The 27,406-nt window shown below is 43.3% G+C and overlaps 1 protein-coding gene across 3 annotated transcripts in view; it reads right to left on the bottom strand.

The window, feature by feature from the left end:
- The window catches only part of Myo16 (myosin XVI), a 479,021-nt gene that overhangs the window by 273,765 nt on the left and 177,850 nt on the right, over positions 1–27,406 (bottom strand). The gene's annotated exons all lie outside the window — the stretch shown is intronic.

The following is a 27,406-nucleotide window of genomic DNA, read 5'->3' as shown; positions in this document are numbered from 1 at the left end:
AGAGCTGAGAGCCAGGATGAGCCACGATGCCTGTGACATAGAGCTGAGAGCCAGGATGAGCCACGATGCCTGTGACCCAGAGCTGAGAGCTGGAATGAGATCCCTTAGGTCCCTCTTGTTTAGATCACAGCAAAAGAAAAAGAAACCAAGACAGTCTTTGGTGCTTACTTTCTCATATATTCTTTGCTCTCCGTCTGCTGGGTTGATACGTGAAATAAAACTCTGATCTTTCCTAGAAAATTAGGCAGTAGGCTTCAGGTTGAGGTAGCTTGCACAGCCAATGTCTTAGTTAGGGCTACCAGTGCTAACCTCAATCAAAGGCAAGCTGGGGGGGAAGGGTTGATTTAGCTATGTTTCCACACTACTGTTCATCAGAGACGGAAATCAGGAAGGGACTCAAACAGAACCCAGGAGGGAGGAGCTGATGTAGAGGCTATGGAGGGATACTGTTATTGGCTTGCTCCAAATGATTTGCTCAGACCGCTTTCTTATATAACCCAGGGTGGCGCTACCCACCATGGCCTGGGACCTCCTCCATCAATCACTAAGAAAGTGCCTGTGATGGTTTGTATAGACTTTTCTCAGGGTGTGGCACTATTAGAAGGTGTGGCCCTGTTGGAGTAGGTGTGTCACTGTGGGTGTGGGCTTTAAAACCCTAATCCTAGTTGCCTAGAGGTATGTATTCTACTAGCAGCATTCGGATGAAAATGTAGAACTCTCAGCTCCTCCTGCACAATTCCTGCCTGGATGCTGCCATGCTCCTGCCTTGATGACAGTGGATTGAACCTCTGAACCTGTGAGCCAGCCCCAATTTAACGTTGTCCTTATGAGAGTAGTCTTGTTCATGGTGGGTGTCTGTTCACAGTAATAAAACCCTAACTAAAACAGTGCCCTACAGGCTTGCCTAAATGAAGGCATCTTCTCAATTGAGGATTTCCACAGCCAGAGAATGCCAAGCTATCAAACACACACACACACACACACACACACACACACACACACACACACACGGCAGGGCACTTCAGAGGAAAGAGGATTCTCTCACTGGTCAGGGACCCTTTTCCCAGAACAATGCAGAGACAGAAGGGAGTTTTTTGCCCTGCATTAAGTGTGAACATCCATCAGGAAGCAATCTGACCTGCCACAGACTTGGGCAGAGACTTCCCAATGGCCAGCTATAACTCAGAATGCTGCAAGGAGCTTCCCCAAGGCAGAGGTTCACAGCAACATCCTCTCCAGAAGGAGCTGATATTCATCTTGTCTTCTGGGTTTGCTCGAATAGTTTTTGGTGTGGAAGTTCCCAAATCTGCTGTTGCTCCACCTAGATGTTATGCTGGTCAATATAGATCAGAAATTTAACAAGCTAGAACTGCCTGTGAGATAAGCCTTTGGCTATTCCAATGAGGGGGTTGCCTAGACAGGTTAACTGAGGGGGAAAGTCTCACTCTGGAAGTGCAAGGATACACTCCATTGCATATGTTCTGGAGTGAATAAAAAGGCTAGAGGAGCTGAGTGTCAGCAGTTCTGGTTCTCTGCTTCCTGCCTGCAGGCATGTGACCTGCTTCCTGCCTGCATGCTCTTGTCTAGCTACCTTAAGCCACCAGCTCTCATGCCTTCCCCTCAAAGATAGCCTTCCCTCCTTCTTTGACCTCTGTCTCCTACTTTTTCCTCACATTTGTCTTCCCTGCAGCTGTCCATTGAAGGACAGTGTAGCACACAGCAAGTGCTCTTGTGACTGCAGGCATGGTTCGATCCCAGAGCTTTATGGCATTGGGCCAATTCCCAAGGTTCAGGAAAGCTGATTCGAAAAAATGTTAAGACTAGAAGCTATATTTGCAAAGACTGTATTTATGATAGCCCAGGCCCTTCCTCACCACATCTGAGAGCACACACTGAGTTGTTGTCACCAAGCCAACAGGCTTTATCTAGTCTCTCAGTGGATCCCATAGCACACAGCCTGGCCAGCCCAGCAGGCAATGGCATGCAGGCTAATATGCATGCCCCTGCACTCAACGTTCACGTGACCTTGGAAACTATTCTTACCCTCTTTTTAGTTGCCCCAATTGGAAAGAGGGGCTGTGGTGGTTTGAATACTCTTGGCCCAGGGTGTGGCACTATTAGGAGGTGTGGCCTGGTTGGAGTAGGTGTGCCACTGTGGGTGTGGGCTTTAATACCCTTGTCCTAACTGCCTGGAAGCTAGTGTCCTCCTGGAAGCCTTCAGATGAAGATATAGAGCTCTCAGCTCCTCCTGCACCATGCCTACCTGGACGCTGCCATGTTCCCACCTTGACTATAATGAACTGAAACTCTGAACCTCTAAGCCAGCCCCAATGAAATTCTATCCTTATAAGAGTTGTCTTGGTCATGGTCTCTGTTTACATCAATGGAAACCCTAACTAAGACAGTGGGTGAAGAGGGTCATTGTAGAAATGATGTCAATTGTGTCTAGAAAAGTATTAGTGACACAGGATTGTTAACGATACAGGATTGTTTGTGTGAGAGCAGCTCCATGCCCATCTGTGGGAACATCCAGCAAAGCGGCTAGCACTTCTGACTGAACACCTTCCAGAGAGGAGCAGCGTGAGCTTTCCTGCAGAGCCGCAAACAAGCAGACATGCAGAAACAGACATCTGCGAGAGCAGCAATGCCCAGCTATAGATATATGAAGTGATTTAAACGACTACTGTGTCTGTGGTGACAGACATGTTGACTGTTTATCCAGTGTTCACCTGTCTAGGGAGGGTCAACCAAAACCTCAATGTCTGGAGTTCGCAGCGCAGTTCTAAGGGCTGGCCTTTGGGATATTGTAGCATGGGGGTTGGGTCGCATAGCGATGCTCCTCTAAGCAGCTTGCACCTCAGTCTTCTTTGCATGATATCCTTGATGCCAAGGCTTCCTAATCCTGTCCGTATGCAGAGACTTCTCTATTTTCATCATGAAAGAAAAGCTCTGTTCCCCCATGCCCTTTTGAGGAGGAGGCCTGTGTGCCACAGGACTGCAGCACTGAGATGTCCGCACTTGGATGTACTATTTTCTTATGCTGGGGCATTTTCAAAGCTAGGGATGTAGGCTTCTTAGCAGGCTGATATATGCAATATTTCTGAAAGTAAAGCTTTTCTATTGTTTAAATCAAATTATAAATGCCTTGAAAGAATCATTTTATTTTTCACTGAAGTATGTAGGCTGTGAGAAGGCAGGTTTGCTGGAGTTCTTCAAATGCCTGTGACAGTCCAGAGTCAGGCTGACCCATTATTCCGTTTGGGTCTGAACAAAGGCATCCTCCCCTCCCTGCAAGAGCTGATTTCACATCAGTTTTCCATTTCTATTGTACTTTGAAGTTAAACATCGGCAGTGAGATCAAGACTGACGGTTTTTTATTACCCACCCCAGTGACCGAGGAGTGATTCTGGGTCTCATCAGAACAAAGGAACTGATTAGCTTACAAGGTGGAAACGTTTCTTGAAAACATCAGAGGATATTTCTTATTAGCACCATAAGGTCTAGCCTGTAGCATAGGCAGTGGGAAATCCGTAAGGAACTCACTGTGGTGTAAGCAATTGTGCTTCTTCTATTAAAAATGTTTGAGGCCCTCAGGAATAGCAAATCAGCTTAGTTTTGTGGAGTGAAAAAGCAAGTGAGAAACTCAGTTCACTAAAAATATCATCTGTGATGTTGTGCATTTAAAATGACAACGTATATATATGAATTAAATATAACCTTCCAGTGCGTGCACTTGAGATACTTGAAAATGTTCTGTTTCACTCTTCAGTTTTTACTTCTTAGAGATGGCTCCAGCTTTCAGCTGTGCATATGAAGAGGAGAGATGGAGATGTGTTTGTTACTAGGTCTCCCTGGATACCTATCATGAGCTTTTCTGTGCAGAACCAAGACGATAACATCAAACATGACACAGATTTTGTAATATGTCAGAGTGTGCATTTCATTCTACAAAAAAAAGAAGAAAAAAGAAAGAAAGAAAGAGAGAGAGAGAGAAAGAGGGAGGGAGGGAGGGAGGAAGGAAGGAAGGAAGGAAGGAAGGAAAGAAGGAAGGAAGGAAGGAAGGAAGAAAGAAAGAAAGAAAGAAAGAAAGAAAGAAAGAAAGAGAAAGAGAGAGAAAGAAAAGGAAGGAAGGAAGGAAGGAAGGAAGGAAGAAAAGAAAAGAAAAGAAAAGAAAAGAAAAGAAAAGAAAAGAAAAGAAAAGAAAAGAAAAAGAAAAGAGGAATGGGGAGTGGTAGGTCTTAAAATGAACTTTTTAGATGAAAAGCTAGGAATAGTGAAACCTGGATTCACTTTTTAATATAACAAAGAATAGTGTTAGGAGTCATAAATGTTAAATATTATTTTAAAACAACTAGATGTTATCCTTTATTTTAAGAACATTGGAGTCTCCAGATAGCTCCGGCGGTTGCTGCAGAGCCAGAGGCAGAAGAGTCCTGCGTTGGGGTTAGTGTAGCTCTCAGTCCTCATCAGATAGTATCTGTGGATAGTATCAAAATGCAGGGAGGAAATGAATGTGGAGGCTCAGCCACAGACAAGACAGAGATGCCACACCCATGCACAGTGCTCAGTGAGCATTGAGGAAGAGGGGCTGAAGGACTGTAGGAAGCAGAGGAGGGGAGGATTAGTGAAAAGCAATCTCTCCTGGGCATGACAGCACTCTCCATCTCATGGTAGCTGTTTCTGCACAGGATCAAATCAGTCAGCATCCCACGGAAGGGTCCATAGTCCTACCCATAGCTTAGGAGGTTTTGATAGCAGATGGCACCTTAAGGGGGAGGAGTTGGTTTTCTTTAAGGGTGTGGCCCCTGGGGGGGGCGTCAATCATGGTCCACTGGATGGTCCCACATCCAGAAGTATCAGGACAACACAAAATGGAATGGGTGGGTTATTAAAGATAAAAAAAAACTAATGCAATTGAATCAATAATAGTTCATATCCATGAAGAGACAAATTGTGGGTCAGGAACCAGGTGTGTGTAAAGGGAGTAAAACTTAGAGTGGAGGGAAACACATTTCCTCTTCATGCAGGAGAAGCCGTTTACACGAGGTAATATTATCATGGCCTGAGACATAAAGATTTGTGTGAGTGTTTATATCTGTGTGTTCACGTGTATGTGCATGTTGATGGTATGCAAGCAAGCTGGTGTGTGGAATGGCCTCATACCTCCCACCTGCACCTGACCACCAGATGTCGCATGCCTTACTCTGTGAGCACTTGTCTACTCTCTCTCACTCCGGAAGAATCTTCCAGACTAAGACACTCTTACTTTGTCTTACTTTCTCTTCTAGTTGCCAGGACAAAATCCTCCTCCTAGAGCAAGTTAGAGAAGAGAGGGCCTCGGGAGTTTAAAGTTGCTGCTCACATCACATCCGTGGTCTGAAGCCAGCAAATCTGTGTGTGCTCTCGGGTCTGTCTCTTTGGTTCAGGACAGGGACCAGCTCCTAGGATAGTACTACTGACGTTTCGAGGTCTTTCCACCTCCATAAACCCAGTGAAAGGATCCCCGTGCAGACACCCCCCAGGGCAACCTCGCCCATAGATGCATTCCTTCCTTGAGACTCCCTGCTCAGGTTATTTCAGACTTTGACCATGAAGCCAACCATCACAAGCTCCAAAATACCTTTTCTTTGCAGCATGGACATCCAGCCCTGGCATTCTACCTACAAGCTTAGAACTCTACTGTTGGGCAAAACCCCTAGGCCAACAAAAAATTATTTATGCAGCATAAACTGCAAGGCAAATCCTGACATTTCTTTCAAGAAAATAAATGAGGCACATCGTGATTGCTGTTTATCATCAGGGACGTGAAGTTGACACATTCCCTATGCCTGAAACCAACAGGGACTCTTCAAGCAACTGAATGCTCAGATCCTACTAGAGGCCATGGGAACATTTACTCTCTACTTATTGAAACCGGAAAGCCACTTAATTCCAAATTTGTCCTAAATTTTGTTCTTGATGTATCACAGTTGGGACTCACATATATCATTTCCTCTAAATGAGATTCTGTTTAGTTCATGCCAGATGACATATAGACCAATAAACACTTCATTGGCTTGTTCTTTGTAACAATTTAATCTCAACAACTCTGTTTGTACACAGTTTTACTTAGTAATATTTCTTTGTCACATTAATATTGAAAGCTTAGTAAAAGTCATGTAATGAAACTGTAATGATAAAGTGCCACGTCTTTCTACATGATTAAATTTTTTGGTAACGTCTCATTTTTAAATAACCACAAATCTACTGAAAATGGAAAGACTGGCACTGGAATGTTTCACCCCATTATGAGTTAGATAACATGCCCCCCCCCAAATGGTATGTTGAAACTCTAACCTAAGTACTTCATGTACATAGTCTTTGCAGATGATGCTAGTTCAGAGGAAATGATCCTGGAACAGCGTGAGACATTATTCCAAGATGCTCAGTGTCTTTAATAAGAGAATCATTTGAATGGAGACAGAGAGGAACTTGGTGGGACACAGAAATGGAACGGTGAAACAGAGCTTAGACCGATACCATTAAGCAACAAGGCCTGCCTGATTCTCTTGGGAGCTGAAGAGGCAAAGAAGAGTCCCTTGGCTGTAGACATCTAGAGGTGTCAGAAAACAATACTTGTTCTTGAAAGCCACAGCTTGTCGACTCTATTATTTCAGGAAACTAAGATGGTGTTCTGTGCCCAGCACAGTGGACTAAATGTTTATGCCCCTTTCTGAATTCTTATATTGAAATCTAGCCCACAGAGTGGTAATATTAAGAGCTGGGACAGTTTGGGGGTGATTAGCTTGTAACTTTAGAGCCTCTAAGACTGAGATGAAGTTAATGTCTTTATGAAAGAGACTGGAAGTCTATAGAGTTGGTCAAGCTCTGGCCAGGTGAAGAAAAAGTACAAATTATTATTATTATTTTAAATGTATTTATTTTAAAACACACTTTCATGTATGTGTGTGTGCCCCTGCATGTATTTATGTGTGTCATATGCATTTAAGCCCCCTTGGAGTCCAAAAGAGAGACTCAATTCCCTGGGACTGAAGTTATAGGTGGTTGTGAGCCACTGAGGCATGTGCTGGAAACCAGTCAGGATACCCTGAAAGAAAGGTAAGTGTTCTGAACTGCTGGGCCATCCCTCTAGTCCCTAAAAGATAAAAACTGATGTCATAAATAAGAGGGTTCCCATTATAGATCCACAGACATGAAGACTAAGAAGGGACATTATGAACAGCCATGCACCCACAGATTATAACTGATGTGAAACACACCAGTTCCCTGAAAAACAGACTGCCGCAGACTTGAAGAAGCAGGCCATCAGTTGCATCTAAGCCTATTAACAATTTCTATCACCTCCTAACAATCTCTATAACCTGAATCATGAGGATGTGCTTGATTCATGGTGAATTTTCACACATCCTCCATGGAGAAAATGTGTCCATTCTGTGCAGGTTCCTTCAGAACACTGAAGCAGATGGAAACTTCTACACAGCCTGTCAGACCAGTGTTGCCACGTGTCAAAGATGAATGAAGGCTTAAAACTACCGAATCTCATTAATTCAGGTGACAAACCCTCAATAAAATACTAGCAAATTGACCAAACAGTGCTTAAAAGTAATCATAAAACAAGTAGAGCATCTTTGAACTGTTGGTATGGTTCTGCTTTCTCTGCCTTTAAGAAGGGCACCTTCTTGCCTCTCTCTCAGCTCTTGAATGAACTAGGCATGTCTTGGCTCATGTACTTTTATACACAAAGTTTATATAAATTTATGTAGGCATACATGCATGCACATTGTGATGGTTTGAATATGCTTGGACCAAGGAGTGACACTATTAGAAGGTGTGGTCCTGTTGGAGTAGGTGTATCACTGTGGGTGTGGGCTATGAGACCCTCATCCTAGCTGCCTGGAAGCTAGCATTCTGCTAGCAGCCTTCAGATGAAGATGTAGAACTCTCAGATCCTCCTGCACCATTCCTGCCTGGATGCTGCCATGTTCCCACCTTGATAATAATGGACTGAAACTCTGAACCTGTAAGCCAGCCCCAATTAAATGTTCTCCTTTATAAGACTTACATTGGTCATGGTGTCTGTTCACAGCAGGAAAACCCTAACTAAGACACACATAAATTTAAAAATTATTAAAAAATAATTTGTATCTTCGTCTTAACCTAGCCAGAGGTTCAGCATTTGAAAATCAATAATGTATTATCTCATACTAACAGGCTGAAAAGCTAAAAGAGCAGATGCTCATATCAGTAGATATTGATGAATGATTTGGTACAATGCAGCATCTGTTCATGGAAAACCAGTAAGTAGCATAAAGTATGACTTCTGTTTGTCAGAGAGCACCTTGGCAGCTAACACTGTACTAAATGGTCAGAGGGTAGAAACTTCACAGTAACATCGGGCACGCTTCATGGCGTCTGCTCCCATGAGTCTTTCCCCCCAATTCCACAGGATGCCTTAGCTAATGGAATCTGACAGAAAATGGAGATAAGAGGTGTATAGCCTGTGAAAGAGAAATAACACAGTATGAAAGGAAACACACTTAAGTAGAGAAAGTCCCAAAACCAAAACAAAAAGAAGCCTGCCCCCATTCCCCATGAATGTCTAGGTCTCAGGATGGAAAGACTGTGTGAAAGTGGCCACTTTTCTTCATTTCTCCATTCTGCAAATATGAGGGCTGAACGTAAACCATGCTACGGCCACTGTTGGAACCGGGAGAAGAATTGGTTAGATCATGACCCTAACAGACTGCTTCTGAGACAAGAAGAGATGGAAGACTCCCAAGAAGTCTCTTCTAATGCACAGTTGGGGAAATAGCCCCTGGCGATGATGGGTAGGAATGCCAAGATGACAGATGTTCCAAATGTGCCTTGCAGAATTAATAAAATCCAAATTGACATCCTAGAAAACTATTGGACAGACACCAACAAGCTGATGACAAAGTTTTACAGAGTCAGAAAGAAACCTAAATATCCAACAAGGAATTGAAGGGGAAAATGTTGGGAGGCTGACTTCATCCAATTATATGTCAAGCAATATAATTGGGATATGTGATATTGCAGGGGAAAATGCACAAATCAGTAGATGAGAATAGAAGGCAGAGACAGACCTACATAGATACAGACAGAGTCCTCATGGTAGACATAAAGGCTATATGCTACAGAAAAGAGTGTTGTCAACAATTAGTGCTGGGGAAGTTGGTGATCGGTGTGGAAAAGAACCAGACCACAGACTTGCCTCTGCTCTTTCCCCATAGCGGGCCTCACTGTCCTGAAGTCTTTCCCCAAGGGCACATCTTTGAGGATGCAGCTGTCAGGGGCTTTCTTCTCTTACCCCTTGAATGACTGCCTTGCTCCCTGCTGCACAGACCAATGACAACTTTGAATTCCCACCTTACTGAGATCAATGCCTTGTGACTTTTAATACACAGGCTAGACCACATTGTTTGTCACTTTCCCCTCTTAAAATACCACCGTCAGAAGCCTCAATTCATTCTCTGGAACTGAAGGATTCCTTTCCCTCCAGGGCCCCACCATACCCTCCTATAGTCTCGATGATACCTCTTCCATTAAAGCTCTTTTCCTAAGGGATACTAGTCTCAGCTTCTTTTATATAAAGTTATAACAGACTCATCTTCCTTCACAGAATTTCATTCATAATAAATCACAGACCAAAATGTAAAGTGCAAACTTTGAAACGCTCTTCAGATGAGAAAATCTAGATGTCACTGAGTGGGGTGATGGGATTGTTGACACAGTACCATGGGAGCAGATGTAGCACAAGCCGGACACTAGCATGAACTTCATCAAAGTCACAATGGAAAGACGAGAAAGGTTCCTGGATGAAACTCCACTGAATTTTCAAAAGGATCCATGTCTTCGTGGCCTAGAACCATCCAGGTTATGATACCAAGCATGTGGAGAAAATTTAGAAAATGGAACACTTTGAAAATTTGACTTTAGGGCTTGTCAAGATGTCTCAGCCATCTTGTCTCTTGTCTTAGTCAAGATATAACAGCTGCTGCAGTTACAGAGGACCAGAGATTGGTCCCCAGCAGCCCCTCAGGGTGAGTGACAACCACCTGCGATTTCAGCTCCAGGGATCTGCTGCCCTCTTCTAGACTCCTCATTTAGGTAACGATAAATACTTTTTAAAAGAAAACAATGGTTTTTTATGGAAACTGATTTTTTAAGCCATCAAACAAACCACCAGAAACAGTAAAAATAAAATAAGCTTACAGTCCCTGACTCAGAGCTAGACAGCAGGGTTTCAATGTTTTCCATTTCTTCTGGCTCACACAGAAGTTGTGTGGGCACGCATACTGTGTGAAAATAAACAGGACTCAGGCCTCCACTTTCATGGTCTCACTTCTAATCCAAACGCTCTCCCTCCAGTGTCATTAGACAGTAACTAAATTCCATCACACTCCCATGCAAAAGCCACTAAAGACTCCTGTTTTCACACACTGAAGTATTCGGTTCACCAACCTTAAGTCATAGTCTTGTAAGTCATAGTCTTGTATTCTACTCTTTGTCTTCAGACAAGAGGTTGCCACCCCTGGATTGAATGTTGTATCTGCACTTTAGTGTCATTTGGGTGCCTATGACATTTGATTCAGACTTGAGTGTGCCTGCTTTGTGAATTATTCCATGACTTCACTCCATGATCGATCTGGTTTCATTCCAGCCACACAGAGATCAAACATTCCCACTTCCCCCAACTCCTCTGTACTTTCTATCCCAACTGAAGCCCACAAGAGTCATCCTGAGCCACTTGAATTCCAGCCTTCTTCCTGGAATAGCTCATTTCCCTCCACAATGGCTCTGCATACACTGCTCTGCCACAGTGTTCTGGAGTGGTGGGGAGTTATTATTCTCTAGTGCCTACTAATTCTTCTCTCTCTTTCTCTCTCTCTCTCTCTCTCTCTCTCTCTCTCTCTCTCTCTCTCTCTCTCACTCTCTGTTTCTTTCTTTTCCTCCTCCTCCTCCTCCTCCTCCTTCTCTTCCTCCTCCTTGTCTTCCTCCTTCTCTTTGTTTTTGACACAAGGTCTGTCATGTAACTCTGCCCAGTCTGGAGCTCACTGTGTAGATCAGGCATGCCTCCAACTCACAGAGTGTTGTGACTAAAGGTGTCCCGAAGATAAGCATGGCCAGGGTTGGCTTTAACTGTGTGGAACTGTAATGTGGCCACCTGTACTTCTTTCACAAACATCTGTCCAAGCATCTTCATGAGAACAGTCATAGTTGTGCCTTTTGCTGTTGACAGATCTTTGCTATGTTGTAAACATAATATCTCTGGACAGATGAGGACTTTAGTTCAGATGGCGCTGAGCTGTCCTGTGGAAGCTAGGAACTGAATCTGCATCATCTGCAAGAGCAGTAGGGGCTCTAAACCACAGAGCCATCTCTCCAGCACCCCACCCACCCCAAATTACTGTTGAATAATTAAATGGAAACCTGAGGTTCCTCCCCCAAGTCTACCATTTCTGTGACCATCTCCTACTTAGACAGGCCCAGGGAGGTGGCAGAGGGAGGAGCTTACAATCTGAACATTTAATACTAAAGCTGCAGGCTCTGTCTGGTGACTGCTGTGAATGGACTGGGGAGGTAGGACCCTCTCTGAGGTGGGGATGGCCACACCCTGACCCTTGATTCACTCTACAGTGATCTCTCAGGCCTCAAAGCAGCCTGTACCCGCATCTTTCATTTCTAGCAATCATTGCCCATGGCTGCCATTATTTATGAAGAGGGAACATTAGAAGCATATAATTTTTCTTTGGACTCTAGATTTTTGGCAGATAGTACAGCTTGTAATAGAGTTGGGTGGCCCTCTTATTCATTAAGGAGCCGTGTACTGAACTTTTATTATGATTAAAATGTGCTTTGAGAATTTAACACTTACAAATTTTTATGGCAGTAAAATTAAGAGCCCTTATTATGGCCATTTAAAAATTTTATAACAGTTGAGTTATATTGGAACAAGTTTTACAGCTCCCCCTGTGAAACCTCCTTAGGCCAATGGTTACTACTTGGGGAGGCATAAATATTTACATGTGCCCTTGTTGCCATGGTACTCACACAGCAAAGCATGCAAGAGAAGAACAATCTTCAGGACTGAGTGAGTGGCGTGTGGTGTGCAGCCAGTCATCCCAAGGACATCTCCTAATACTCACAGAATGACAGTTTGCTGCAGCAGCAAAGGGAGGGTGTGTCCCATGGGCTGTGAGGACAGAGGTCTCCACCTAATATTCCAGACCAAAGAAGAAAACTAAACACAACAAAGTGTGAGCATAGGTGTCTAGCAGATGATGGGTATAAAAACTGGAAGACGAGTCACATTACAAACTGGAAGGAAAGTTAGAAGAGAACCACTCATGTGCCTGAACGGAAAGGGAAAGAAAAAGGAAGGAGGGTGTGGTCGTTCCTAAAGCACATAGAACATTCATTATAGATATACAGAGAGCGTAAGAGAAAGAGGCAGCTGTGAGATCCCAGACTGGACCTTGCTAGCAGGCTGAGCCAGCAGGCCATGGAGAGGAGAAAGGGAAGAGGAGAAGGAAGAACATGAAGGCCAAGTGGTTAGATGAGCAAGAGAGCAGGATGTGAAAGTGGTGTAGCCAAAATGGTCATAGGGGAGAGCTGGAGAGTTTGGGGTAAGGGGGTAGGGTATGCCAGATACAAGCAGAGCTGAGAGAGTGGCAGCCAGCACCCATTCTTTTTGATACGCTAATGAGCACCTTACTTAGCTGTTTGTAAGGGTCTGAGTGCTTCCATTGGGCTGTGAACTATCCTTTGAAAATGAGGGGTCCTGTCAGAACAAAAGTTAAAGGAAAGGAACCTGTGGAATGCAGAAGCATTTAGGGGGTAAAATGCCCCCCTGCAGACCTGTGCTTGAATACTTAGTTCCCAGCTGTTTGGAGAAACTGCAGAAGATGGAGATTAACAGGAAGAAGTGAGTAGGCACAGGGGTCCTTACAGGGTGTGGGGGTCTTTAGAGGGCACAGGGGTCCCTACTTCTTGTCTCCTCTTTGCTTCCTCTTGCAGTGAGTTGTGAGGAGATGGGGAGTCCTTGCCCCACACCCTGTCCTCCTTGGAGCCCGCCCTGTGCTTTCTCAGCAATGATGGACTCTCTCCCTTCAAACCATGAGACAAAATAAATCTTGCCTCCCTTAAGTTTCTTTTGGAAGCTGCTCTGTCATATTGATAGGAACCAACCGTAACCAGTACAGCAGACAGGAATTATGTATGATGAGATATGACATAGTAATAAAACAATCAATAAGAAAAGAACGTGTACACCTTATGTAATGATATTTATGTGACAAAACTTCCTGGCAGTAAAAACCAAGTCACTGAAGAAAATTTCCAGGGCTGGGGAAGTACAGAGACTGTCTAAGTGAGGACACTCTTGCCCTTCACTCCTGACCTGAAGCCACTGAGTTAGGGTGTCTTATTTCAGGACTCACTGAGAGAGTAGAGTCCTGGGCTATGAGAGAGGAGACTGGAGTCAGTTCTGTGAGGTGGATGGAACTGAAAAGGGAAAGGACCCTCTGATGGGAGGCTGGCCACATTCTCACCCTTAAGAAATCTGACAGAGTAGGCTCCTGTTAGGCTTCAAGAAGTACATATGCCTGGAAATTACATCCAGGGCTACAGAAGGGTTTTTAGAGGTTAGGACAACAGGCAGCATTCCTTAGGGACTTGAGAAACAAGATCCCATCTGCCAAAAGGAGCCATTTCACTTGTCTCTAGCAGAAGGGAGGTATGGCTCTCCACTGACATAGGCATCTTGCATATCAAACCCCATGCTGGCCTCCAGGTTCCTTTGGCCCCGAATTCAGCCCACACCTTGACCCACAGCCCTGACCCTTCTCCTCTATTATGCTAGCTTCCAGGCTGCTACAGTTTCTAGGTTTCCCTGCACCCAGATGCCTGTTGACCTCCATACAATGGCAAGCTTTCTCTCCTGCCCTCTTTATCCTGCAAATATCTACTATTCTCTGCTGTTCCCCTCTTCTCTCTCTTCCCAAGAGACAGCCTGAGCCGGTCCAGTTGGCTTCCTATTCTCTCTGCTCTGGATTCTTCCAGATGCCCCTGACTGCCTTATCCCTCTCCCCCTCTCTCTCCCTCTCCCGGTCCCCCCCCCTCTGTCCCTCTGTCCCTCTCCCCCTTCCCCTCTGTCCCTCTCCCCCCCCCTCTCTCTTCCTCCCTCTCTCTCTTCCTCCCTCTCTCCCTCCCCTCAAACCCTTCCCTCCAGGTTGGGGACACTATGAGAACATAGCCCACAGAATCAAAGAAGCAGGGCTCACAGGGGCTCAAAGAGACTGAAGCAGCAACCACGGAGCCTGTGGAAGTCTGAGCTAGGTCCTTTGCACATATGTTATGGTTGTATAGCTTGGTATTCGTATGGGAATCTTAGCAGTGAGGCTGGGGCTTTCTGTAACTCCTTTGCCTGCTTTTGGGACCCTTTTCCCCCTACTGGGTTGCCTCACCCATCCTTGCTATGAGGGTCTGTGGCTGGCTTTATTGTAACTTGTTATATGGTGGTATTTGATGGATATCCTTAGGAGGCCTGTTCTTCTCTGAGGGGAGGAGGAGTGAGTCCAGGGAGAGAGGGAGGTGTGAGCAAGGGACTGGGAGGAGAGGAGGAAGGGACACTCAGATTGAGAGCATAAAGAAATAAATCTATTTCAAACAAACAAACAATAATCAAAAACAAAACTTCCACCTAATCATGAAGTGGACAAGACTCCTACATCTCCGAAGATGTACACCGAGCATGGAGATTTGATGATTTCTCGACATATCCTGGGGGTGGGGCCACTGGCATACAAAGTATATCATAGTACTTAGCGGTCATCTCCCTGTGACGCAACTATTCGTCGTTTAAAACTTTATCCCTTGCGTTTGGGTGGACATCTCCATCTTTCTCCAGCAGATACACTAAATTTCAATGGACCATGTCTTTTGAAAATAGATAAGGAACAAAACCACCTTTGAGGTGAATGCCCAGAGCCCTTCTGGCATGCCCCTAGCAAGTCTTGTGTCTGCTAAATGCAAAGGTGAGAGGAAATTTAGACACATTAACGGTTATCTGGGGAGCTAGCTGGAGTGACATTTGAATCAATTAATAGTCAGAATATAATTAAAGGTCGGCTGTCCAATTAAAATAAGTAGTTTTACAAGAAAGCCTATTAAGACGGTGTTTCTGAGAAAAGGGCAAGGAAAGGGTCATGAGGGAAGACAGTAGGGAGCCGTGCCATACAGGAAACACAGCTCAATCTCATGTCACCTAAGCTGCCCACCCTAATAAGCCAGGCATGTCCTCTGGGGGAAGCTTTGTGTGCAGCCCACGTAGGTGCATGGTCAATGTTTATTGAACAAAGCCTTACACAAAATCAGCCAGTACCCCTAACTCATTAATCATTCATTTAATTATCGTCCGAAAGCAGCCTTTGTTAAATGCATGTTTGGCTGATCTGAAGAGCCTATACCTGCCCTGAGAAAATATAGCCTTTTCCAGATTTATAAACAAACTGAAGAGTTGGGAAGTTGACATTTTCTGTCTCTCAGTGTGCTGCACTAATGGCCTGAATATATGATTTCTTCCTAGTGTCTTCAGGTGCCAGCACCTACCTATGGTTCACGTCTTCCCTTGGTTGAAAGTAATGCTCAGGGTTGGGGCACTTGCTGCCAAGTCTTCAACCTGAGTCACATCCTTGGACCCCACAAGGTGGAAGAAGAAACCCTATCCCTGCAAGTTGTCCTCTGATCTCCAAATGCAAGCTATGCACACTCATGTGCATACACACATGCACGCATAGTAACTAAGTGCTCAAGCTCTCACACACTCGTGTGCATACACACATGCACGCATAGTAACTAAGTGCTCAAGCTATCACACACTCGTGTGCATACACACATGCACGCAGAGTAACTAATGCTCAAAGAGATTTTAAAAGGATCTTATTCCTGCTTTAATCTCCTACGTAATCATGTTTACATACATAAGTAAAAAAACTACAAGTTTAGTCTGGTCTTTACCCTTGCAGGAGGGATGGGTGTGGTTTGCATTTTTCTCCATGAAAACTAATGACTTCCAGAAATATAGCCTCCCCGTTGCCCATGAGATTTTCAAGGCACTCCCCCCTCCCCTGCCTTCACGACAGCACAAGCCCTGGTTTTCCCGTATAAACCTGGCTGCTTTTCTCCGTCTTTGCAGCCTACTGCTTCCCCAAAGATAGTTTATAATTGGCTTACTTTTCAAATGCTCTTTCCATTTTTAGGGTCCACATTTCCTGGGTTGATCTGATTTCCTGCTGGCTTCTGTTGCCTTCACATGCTAATATGACTTTCTCTGCTTCTGAGTTCCATTGACAGCTGCTCTGTGGTTCTCTGGGGGCAGAGTCTCCAGGAACCCCGGTGTTAACATGTCCTACTAGGAATGCATGGCCCTTCACATACAGATTATCTGCTGTGTCTATACATATACATACACATACACATACATATTTGTGATATATATATAATTAAACATTTATTTCTTATAGTGGTGCACATGCATGCCACAGTCTGTGTGTGTGTGTGTCTGTCTGTCTGTCTGTCTATCTGTCTCTGTCTGTGTGTCTGTGTGTGTCTGCGTGTGTGCATTTAAGTCAGAAGACAACTGGTGGTATTAAGTTTCCTCAGTCCACCACAAAGGGTCTTAGGGATCAAACTCAGGCCATTAGACTTGGTGGTAAGTTACTTTACACACTGAGCCGTCTCTCTTAAATCCTAAACATGGAAACTTTCTTAAACCCTGCCCCTCTTGAAAGCAAGGTAAAGGCCATAGACAAGACTGTGATGTCATATCTAAAACCTATCACCTCTGTGTACCTCACTCCCTTGGGTGTCACTCAGAGACCACAGACTTTTTATTCCGTGATGCTCTCCAGGTTGTATGTGATGGTCTACAGAGCGGGTCATGTCTCAGATGTCTTCCTGCATGCTGTGGCCCAGAGCTCTCTGCCTAGCCCGAAACAGGATCTGTGTTTCAACTTCAGAGGTCCCAACATTTAGTCCATCACAGTCAAAAGCTGATATTGGACGGCATGCAAGTCATTTGTAGAAACACTTTAGTGCACTAAATACCAATAAATGAATCAGTGCACCCCACAGGATGACCCATGGTAGGTGCAGAAACCTTATTTCCCAGTGTCTGTCAGACTCTGAAGTGACTCATTGTCCAATTTGTGGCAGTTTTAATAAAGAATGTTATGTCTTTTTTATTTTTTTATTTTTTTATTTTGAGTGTTAGGGACTGAACCCATGGCCTTTCCCCATTAGGTAAATGCTTTACCAACTACACATCAACTGCCTTTATTTAAATCTTAATATGTGACAGGGTTTGTTAAGTTACCCTAGCTGGTCCAGGGAACCACAGCGTTCTCTGGAACAACTTAAATAATGCTTACTGCCTAGTTTCAAATTCTGAATTCACCTGTACACATGGAGCTCACTTGGGGCTTACCCAGCTGCTGTTCTCAGGATTTTGAGGATGCAAAGATGTTTTAACAATACATGGTGAAATTAAAGACACTTATGCTTTACCACACAGTTTAGTTACATTATGAAAGGACAGCCCTGAGTATTGGGTGTTAGTACGAGGAAGGCAGCAGTTACAGAAATGGGGGTCACTAATGTGCTGCAGACAAATGTGAGCCCAGAGATAACCTGTCCTCACCGTCTCCCACCTGACACTCTCCTGGTGTGATCACGTGGAACGATGGAACTACTGTTATGCATGCTCTCACCTAGAAAGGAGGCCATCCTGCTCTCAGGGATGGCCCTACTGTGTCCATGGAGCTATGGAGACTTTCAGTCCTGCTGACTCTGTACCTCTTCCCTGAATGCAGCTCTCTAGTTATCTGAGCATAATTTATTTTTCCCTCTATTTACCTCTCTGAACAGATGATCAGAGAAAATACTCTATCGATCGAGTGCCCTTTATACACTGACAGCATCCTTGCTGCCTCAGCTTTGAGCTACATTTTGTGGTCCAGTGTGTTGGGAGGTTTAAGGCCTCCCTGCCAGGTCTACAAGATAGCCTTGTTTACTCTATCAGTGATGTAACCCTGGGATGTATCTGCATGCTGGGAGCCACTAGAGTAAGAGAGAAGCCACCTTGTCCACATGCTCTGAGCTGGTCTGATTTGGCAATGAGCTCCAGGCACGGAAAAGGTGTTAGTGGGACAGTCTTAGCCTGGAGATGCCCTGACATCCTCCTCTGTGACACCGCTTGTGTTAACTGGTTTAGTTATTACATACAGGTGGCAGAGTCTCATTGGATAAAGCAGCCCATAGGAATGCTGTAGAATTGAAGAGGTAGCTACAGGACTATGTTGGCTGATTCTGAAAAACAGGCTGAGGATGAGCCAGCAAGTCAGGCTGCACCTGGTGCCCATAGGTAGCTCTGTGCGAGGACAACTGCACCAGACACTCTGACACCACTTTGACTTTGTGTTATGTTTCCTTGGAAGTCGATCTTCACTTCTGCCATCATCTGGATAGTCACACTAGTGGTATTCTCCAGCAGCTCCTCCCTTCTGGTCCTGGTATAAATTCAAGTTATAGACTTACTATATATCTGCTTCCTCTTGGCTGACAGAAAGTGCTTAATGATATTTTATTTGATACCATTCAATTTTTAATTGGCTTTTTGATGCTAAAAATATGTATTTCCTCAATGTGTATATTTCCACCTGACTCATGGCATTTAACCTTTCAGAGACTTTATGAAAGTCGTCAATTGTAACACAAAAGACTACAAAGATGCCTCTGCTACACACCATACTATTCTGCTTTTGCATATGTTCTCTAAGAGTGGAGCTGTCCTTGCATTGCTCATGTGCTGCCATCCCTGATTCTTTTGTGAGATGTTTCCTAAATTTCCACGTCAGCTTCTGGATGCAGTAGCCATTGTTTTCTTCCTGAGTTGTGTTATGACTGGCCAAGGATTTAACTAACATAACAGACAGACATGTGATCAAGACAAGACATCCAAGATATGAGAAGGCAGACCATACAACAGAATTTGTCTCTCTGTGTGTCTTTATGTGTTTGTCTGTATTTGCATGTGTGTGTCTATATGTGTGTATGTTTGTCTCTGTGTGTGTCTGCATGTGAGTCTGTGAATGTATTCTGTGGAGTAGAAATTCCCCCACATCCACAAAAAGGCCAGTGGCACTATACTACTTTCACACAGAATTCTGAGACGTGCTTGTTCAGCCCAGACAGCAGAAATATTCTGAAGGTTTTGATATTACTACATTGATTCAGAGGAGGTAGTCTGTGAAACCTGCCACAGGGATTTCACTTGGCAAAGCCTGGCTCAGGCTTTCTAAATTAAATAATTTTAAAAGGAGCAGGTTTTATCATGTCTCCATGGAACATGATAAAACAGCTAACATATAAATTACCCTGCACCATATTCCTATTAATATTAAAGCACCCAAATGTGGCAGTTGTAATATATAATATTGAAAAGGGAATAAGGATGTCAAACTCCGGAATAAAGAGAGTATATCACGCTAAGTTGAGGAATATGCAGTGTGCTGGGTCTCACATCTCTGCTCTCCACACAATGGATACATTGTAACAATGTTCTGATGCTGTAACGTGTTCTCTGAAAATGCTTTCACACAGAAAGATTGTGATCTTCAGTGTAAAGAACGCCCGACTCCATGCAGCTTGAGTTATTAGTAGGCATTGTACTCAGAGTCCTGGATGAGTTTGTACGGAGTCAAGAACAACACCCTAGTGTCTGGGAGTGAGTGGGGTCCTCATCTGCTCCTCTGAGGACAGAAGTCAGAGTCACTTCTCCATCTGCTTCCAGGAAAGCCATTGGTTATGAGGTATGTTCTACTGAGCACTCTCTCCATGGAGCCCTCACGGAGAACAAACATTGACTGGCCTCTCATCACGGACTCAGAGGCAATGCAAGGCTGAGAGTTGCTTGCACTGGTGACAGACTCTGCCCCCCATGTATGAATCAGGGCTGTAACACAGGGGATGGGGAGCAGCTGAATCTCACTGTCTGGAGACTGTTCCAAGACCAAGGCACAGACAGCGACCACATCTGGTGAGGCTTACAGATGTGTTCTTATGAGTTGGAAGAGGCTGACTAGCTCCCAGGAACCTATTTGTAATTTTTTTAAGTCATCAAAATAATTTATAATAGTTAAATGCCTCTTAAACATACATGATGTCTTCTGAAGCTAAAAGTATATGCAGTCAACCAGTTTTTCAAATTCATTTGGAACATTAAACATGATAGAAATAGGAAAAAACTCTTATGAAGTCCTCTATGAAAGGAAATTGTGTAATGTTCCTGATTAGACAGAAACCGTTCCATCTCCAAGGGAAAAATACTCAGCATAACTGTGGCTTCATAGAATGAACTGGGTAGTGTTCCTTCTGTTTCTATTTTGTGGAATAGTTTGAAGAGTATTGGTATTAGGTCTTCTTTGAAGATCGGATAGAATTCTGCACTAAACCCATCTGGTCCTGGGCTTTTTTTGGTTGAGAAACTTAATGACTGCTTCAATTTCATTAGGGGTTATGGGACTGTTTAGATGGTTTATCTCATCCTGATTTAAGTTTGGTATTTGGTGTTTGTCTAGAAAATTGTCCATTTCATCCAAATTTTCCAGTTTTGTTGAATATAGCCTTTTGTAGTAGGATCTGATGATTTTTTAAAAAAAATTTCCTCAGTTACTGCTACATCTCCCTATTCTGATTTTGTTAGTTTGGGTACTGTCTCTGTGCCTTCTGGTTAGTCTGGCCAAGGGTTTATCTATCTTGTTGATTTTTCTCAAAGGACCAGCTCCTGGTTTTGTTGATTCTTTGCATAGTTCTTTTTGTTTCCACTTGGTTGATTTCAGCCCCAAGTTTGATTATTTCTTGCCATCTACTGTTTTTGGGTGTATTTGTTTCTTTTTGTTCTAGAGCTTTCAGGTGTGCTGTTAAGCTGCTAGTGGATGCTCTCTCTAGTTTCCTTTTGGAGGCACTAAGAGTTGAGTTTACCTCTTACCACTGCTGTCATTGTACCCCATAAGTTTGTGTTTGTTCTACCTTCATTTCCATTAAATTCTAAAAAGTCTTTAATTTCTTTATTTCTTCCTTGACCAAGTTATCATTGAGTAGAGTGTTGTTCAGCTTTCATGTGTATGTGGAGTTTCTGTTGTTTTTGTTGCTATTGAAGACCAGCCTTAGTCTGTGGTGATCTGATAGAATGCATGGGATTATTTCAATCTTCTTGTATCTGTTGAGGCCTGTTTTGTGACCAATTATATTGTCAGTTTTGGAGAAGGTACCATGAGGTGCTACAAAGGAGGTATATTCTTTTGTTTTAAAATGAAATGTTCTGCTGATATCTGTTAGATCCATTTGGTCCATCACTTCTGTTAGTTTCACTGTGTCTCTGTTTAGTTTGTGTTTTCATGATCTGTCCATTTCAGAGGGTAGGGCATTGAAGTCTCCCACTACTATTGTGTGAGGTGCAAGGTGTGCTTTTGAGATTTAGTAAAGTTTCTTTTATGAATGTGGGTGCCAATGCATTTGGAGCATAGATCCTCAGAATTTATCTTGGTAGATTTTACCTTTGATGAGTATGACGTGTCCCTCCTTATAATTTTTGATAACTTTTGGTTGAAACTTGCTTTTATTCAATATTAGAATGGCTACTCCAGCTTGTTTCTTAGGGCCATTTGCTTAAAAAATTGTTTTCCAGCCCTTTACTCTGAGGTAGTGTCTGTCTTTGATACTGAGGTGCATTTCCTCTATGCAGCAAAACATTGCCCCATGTTTACATATCCTGTTATTCTATGTCTTTTAATTGAGGAATTGAGTCCTTTGATGTTAAGAGATTTTAAGGAATAGTGTTTATTGCTTCCTTTTATTTTTGATGCTATTTTTATGTTTGTGTAGCTATCTTTTTGGGGGGTTGTAGAAAGATTACTTTCTTGCTTTTTCTAGGGTGTAGTTTCTCTCCTTGTGTTGATGTTTTTTAATCTATTATCCTTTGTAGGACTGGATCTGTGTAAAGATATTGTTTAAATTTGGTTTGTTGTGGAATATCTTGGTTTCTCTGTCTATGGTAATTGAGAGTTTTGCTGGGTATAGTAGCCTGGGCTGGCATTTGTGTTCTCTTAGGGTCTGTATGACATCTTCCCAGGTTCTTCTAGCTTTCGTAGTCTCTGGTGAGAATTCTGGTGTAATTCTGATTGGTCTGCCTTTATATGTTACTTGACATTTTTCTCTTATTGTTTTTAATATTATTTTTTTGTTTTGTGCATTTGGTGTTTTGACTATTATGTGACAGGAGGAGTTTCTTTTCTGGTCCAATCTATTTGGAGTTCTGTAGACTTCTTGTGTGTTCGTGGGCATCTCTTTCTTTAGGAAAGGAACATTTTCTTCTATAATTCTGTTGAAGATATTTACTGGCCCTTTAAGTTGGGAATTTTCATTCTCTTCTATATCTATTATCCTTAGGTTTGGTCTTCTCACTGTGTCCTGAATTTCCTGGATGTTTTTGGTTAGGAGCTTTTTGAATTTTACATTTTATTTGACTGTTGTCAAGTGTCGATGTTTTATATGATATCTTCTGCATCTGAGATTCTCTCTTCCATCTCCTGTAGGTTTTGGATCCCCAGAGTTGTCTCTCTTTGTGATTTCTTGATTGTTTCTATTTCCTGTTTTAGATTCTGGATGGTTTTGTTCAATTTTGTCACCTGTTTGGTCATATTTTTCTGCAAATCTTTAAGGGATTTTTGTGTTTCCTCTTTAAGGTCTTCAAGCTGTTTACCTGTGTTCTTCAGTATTTCTTTAAGGGAGTTATTCATGTCCTTCTTAAAGTCCTCTATCATCATCATGAGATGTGATTTTTCAGTCAGAGTATTGCTTTTCTGGTGTGTTGGCATTTCCAGGGCTCACTGTGGTGGGATAACTGATGATGTCAAGTAGCCTTGGTTTCTGTTGCTTATGTTCTTATCCTTATCTCTTGTCATCTGGTTATCTCTGGTGTTAGCTGGTCTTGCTGTCTCTGACTGTGGCTTGTCTCTCCTGAAATCAGTATGTCAGAACTCCTGGGAGACCAGTTCTCTCTGTGAGGAATTTAGGTATGGACAGCTGTGGCACAGAGTCAGCTCCAGGGTGCAGATTGTAACCGGAAGGATCCTGTCCCAGGCTGTTTCTTGGTTCCAGTGTCCTGATGGCTCAGGACATGGCTCAGGATGGGCCAGGAATTTGTGCAGAAGTGGTGGTCTTACCTGTGCTCACTGATGAGTCGGCACTCCTGGAAGACCAGCTCTCTCCTGACAGTATTTGCCTATGGAGAGCTGTGGCACAGGATCAGCTCAGGGCACAGATGGAAACTGTGTTATTTGTAATATTAATCCTAGGGATACTATCCTCTTGACCTGACCATACCCTAAATTCCTCATATCTGTACCCCATTATTTTGAGTGATAGGATTTTAATGTGATATTTAGGGAAATACACTCCTTCAGAACATGGCATAAAAATCCTTGTTTTACTTGGGTAATTACTTGGGCCTGGTATGTGTTTATGCATAGGTGTGTCTTTCTGAATATACCTATGGTTATACGTGCATGCGCATGAGTGTGTGTGTGTGTGTGTGTGTGTGTGTGTGTGTGTGTGTGTACGAGTAATTTGTTTGGAGGTCAAACAACAACCTCAGACTGTCATTGCTCAGTCATTATCTGTTTTTCTACTTGTTGCTTTTTTTGTGGGGTAGGGTCTCTCATCTTTTCCTAGAGCCTGGCAAGGAGACTAGGCTGGGTCAGCAAGCCCTTCTGTCTTCCCAGCTGTGGATTGTAAGACCATTCTGCTGCATCTGGCTTTTCATGTGGGTGCTGGGCTTGGGCTCTGATCCTCACAAACAGCAAGCATCATATCATCCAAGCTGCCTTTCCATTCCTGTATCCTTATAATGTAACAGCTTATACTGGGTCCCACCATCCCCTTTCTCTATCTCCAGGCAAATCTCTTTCACACTGCTACCTAGCTATGTACCCTTGCTTGAACTCCTTGTATGTTTCCAGGCTGTGTTCCAAGCATGGATTTCTATATATGCTGTCAACTGCCCACCCTCTTGCCACCTGCCCTACACCTAGAACCTTCTTCAGGTCTCATTTACCTGACCACAACTGAACATTTATAATATCTCTGCATAACATTCTTTCAACCCTCAAGGGTCTGGACAAAGCCTTGTACCGGTCCTCTTGAATAATGAGTACCACAGTTCAGACCCCTCCCATCACTCAGCTCCCTGCTGGTCTAGGTGTTAATTGGGTTTTTCTGAGCTTCTACAGCAGCCACTCCACTAACTTAGGGTGTATTTAAAACTCAGGATTCTTAAGTGCTGTAGCCATCCACCAACCACGGTATTGCTGAACTCGCAGACATGGGTCTGTTGATTCTCATGGTGTTTATTCTCCAACCTATAACACTACAAATACAATGCTCTGCCTTCTAACCAACCCCCTCTCCTCTGACTCTCAGAGCCCCTGATGTGCTTGGTGTATTCCTCTAGCATGTGAGCCCTGCCTTCTTGGAAATGAGATTCCCTGCTTAAGACGTCACAATTACATATCTTCCTGCAACCACGTACATTCTACTTCAAGTCACCCACAGAGGCTCTCTCTTCTGTTTACATTCCTTCATGTTTCTGTATGTATCCACCACAGTGTCACCAACACAGAAGGTGCATTCTGCTGAGAGTGCAGGCACATGGCATGGCATGGCCCTTTAAATGAGGATTTCCAGGTGTATTTACTTCACACTGGGTTCAAGAGTCACAGCCTTTCTCAGTCACAATTCTAGATGTGTAATTTTCTCAACCCTTCCCAAGATTGCAGTCCTAGGAACACCTCAGATTGTATAGGCCAGTTACATCTCAGAGTAGGAGGTATGGGGGATGCTTTAACTATGGGGGATGCTTTAACTAAAAGCCTAAAGGTATCGGACTTGAATGGCTACAGTATCCACAGAGGTTTGTCAATGCCTGCTTCAGATGCCTGCTGCACTTTTTCTATGTCCCTTCTGGTGGAAAGATGCTATATTTTACTGGAAACGAGGACCTCTTAAATTATGAAGTGATAATCATCTGTGAGTATGAGGAAGTGGAAACCAAGGTGCTAAAAAATATTCCTAAAATATTATAGAACCTAAATATGGAAACCATGTAACCCTGAATTCATGCTTGGGATGTTTTAAAATGTGGAAAATACTCAGGAAACTCTGTACAAAATAAACAATGTGAACCTGTATAAGTCTAAGCATCGAGTGTGTGCTCTACATACACACACATATACACATGTGCACATATAACCACGCACAGACTTACATGGAAACGGTGCAATGAGAGCATAGTACGAATCCAAATATTAGGGTATGCTCTATACAAGCATGTGGGTATTCACACACACCTACATATACATGTGTACAGGCACATGAATGCACATGCATATTCATATACATACTTACACTATGACATACATGTACCTCCAACACATACATGCATTATGCACACATACATACATGCATATACATAATACATACACATGGAAAGAAAACTGGTAGTGGGTTTTTTTGTTTGTTTTTTTGTTTTGCTTTTGTCAGTTTGTCTCTTTGTCTTATCTTTCTTTCATTCTTTTTTTGTATGCAATGCTTCTGAAGTAAATAGTTCTTGCAATTAGAAAACAAAAGTGCCTAATAAAAAGAACCTTAGAAATTAAATATGTTTGTGTATATATATATATATATATATATATATATGTATATTTGTAATATATGTGTATACACATATATTTCAAATACAGTGGTATTTTGTTGGCAAAAATGACACTTTAAGAATTAGCTTTTCATACCCAAATAGCACCTGGAGGGAACAAGGCTTCCAGGAGTGCAGACAGGCCTGTGAGTCCTGGTAAGACCACCACTGCTGCTCAGAGGAACTCGCCCAGAGCCCACAGGACACAGGAATCAAGGTTCAACTGAGGACAGGATCCTTCTGGTCTCCATCTGTACCAAGAGCTGATCCTATGCCATAGAGCTACACACACAAATATCATCAGCCAGGAGAGAGCTGGTCTCCAAGGAGTGCTGACTCATCTGTGAGCACAGGTAAGACCACCACTTCTGCTCAAATTCCTGACCCAAGAGGGACCCGCAATGAGCCATCAGGACACAGCAGATGCTGGCAAGGATGTGGAGAAAGAGGAACACTTCTCCATTGCTGGTGGGATTGCTAGATGGTACAACCACTCTGAAAATTATTTTGGTGGTTCCTCAGAAAATCGGATATAGTACTACCTGAGGACCCAGCAATACCACTCCTGAGTATATACCCAGAAGATGTTCCAACATGTAATAAGGCCACATGCTCCACTATGTTCATAGCAGTTGTATTTATAATAGCCAGAAGCTGGAAAGAACCCAGATGTCCCTAAACAGAGGCATGGATACAGAAAATATGGTACATTTACATAATGGAGTACTAGTCAGCTATTAAAAACAATGAATTTATGAAATTCTTAGGCAAATGTATGGAACTAGAAAATATCATCCTGAGTAAGGGAACCCAATTTCAAAAGAACACACATGGTATGCACTCACTGATATGTGGATATTAGCCCAGATGTTCTGAATATCCAAGATACAATTCACAGACCACATGAAGCTCAAAAAGGAAGACCAAAGTGTGGAAACTTTGGTCCTTCTTAGAAGGGGGAACAAAATACCTATGGGAGGAGTTACAGAGACAAAGTGTGGAGCAGAGACTGAAGGAAAGGCCATCCAGAGACTGCCCCACCTGGGAATCCATCTCACATGTCATCAAACCCAGGCACTGCTGTGGATTCCAACCAGTGCTTGCTGACTGGAGCCTGATAAAGCTGTCTTCTGAGAGGCTCTACCAGTGCCTAACAAATACAGAGGTGGATGCTCTCAGCCAACTTTTGGACTGAACACAGGGTCCCCAATGCAGGAACTAGAGAAAGGACCCAAGGAGCTGAAGGGGTTTGCAGCCCCATAGGAGGAACAACAATATGAACCAACCAGTACCTCCCGAGTTCCCAGGAACTAAACCACCAACCAAAGATTCACATAGAAGGACCCATGGCTCCAGCTGCATATGTAGCAGAGGATGGCTCTGTTGGTCATCAATGGGAGGAGAGGCCTTTTGTCCTGTGAAGGCTCTATGTCCCAGTGTAGAGGGATGCCAGGACCAGGAAGAGGGAGTGGATAGGTTGGTGCACATCAGGGAGGGGGGAATAGGGGATTTTTGAAGGGGAAACCAGGAAAGGAAACAACATTTGAAATGTAAATAAGGAAAATATCTAATAAAAGA

This window comes from Mus caroli, chromosome 8, assembly GCF_900094665.2.
Source record: "Mus caroli chromosome 8, CAROLI_EIJ_v1.1, whole genome shotgun sequence".
Classification (NCBI taxonomy): domain Eukaryota; kingdom Metazoa; phylum Chordata; class Mammalia; order Rodentia; family Muridae; genus Mus; species Mus caroli.
The sequence above is the reverse complement of the archived record's forward strand: the minus strand, read 5'-3'. Positions and strand labels throughout refer to the sequence as shown.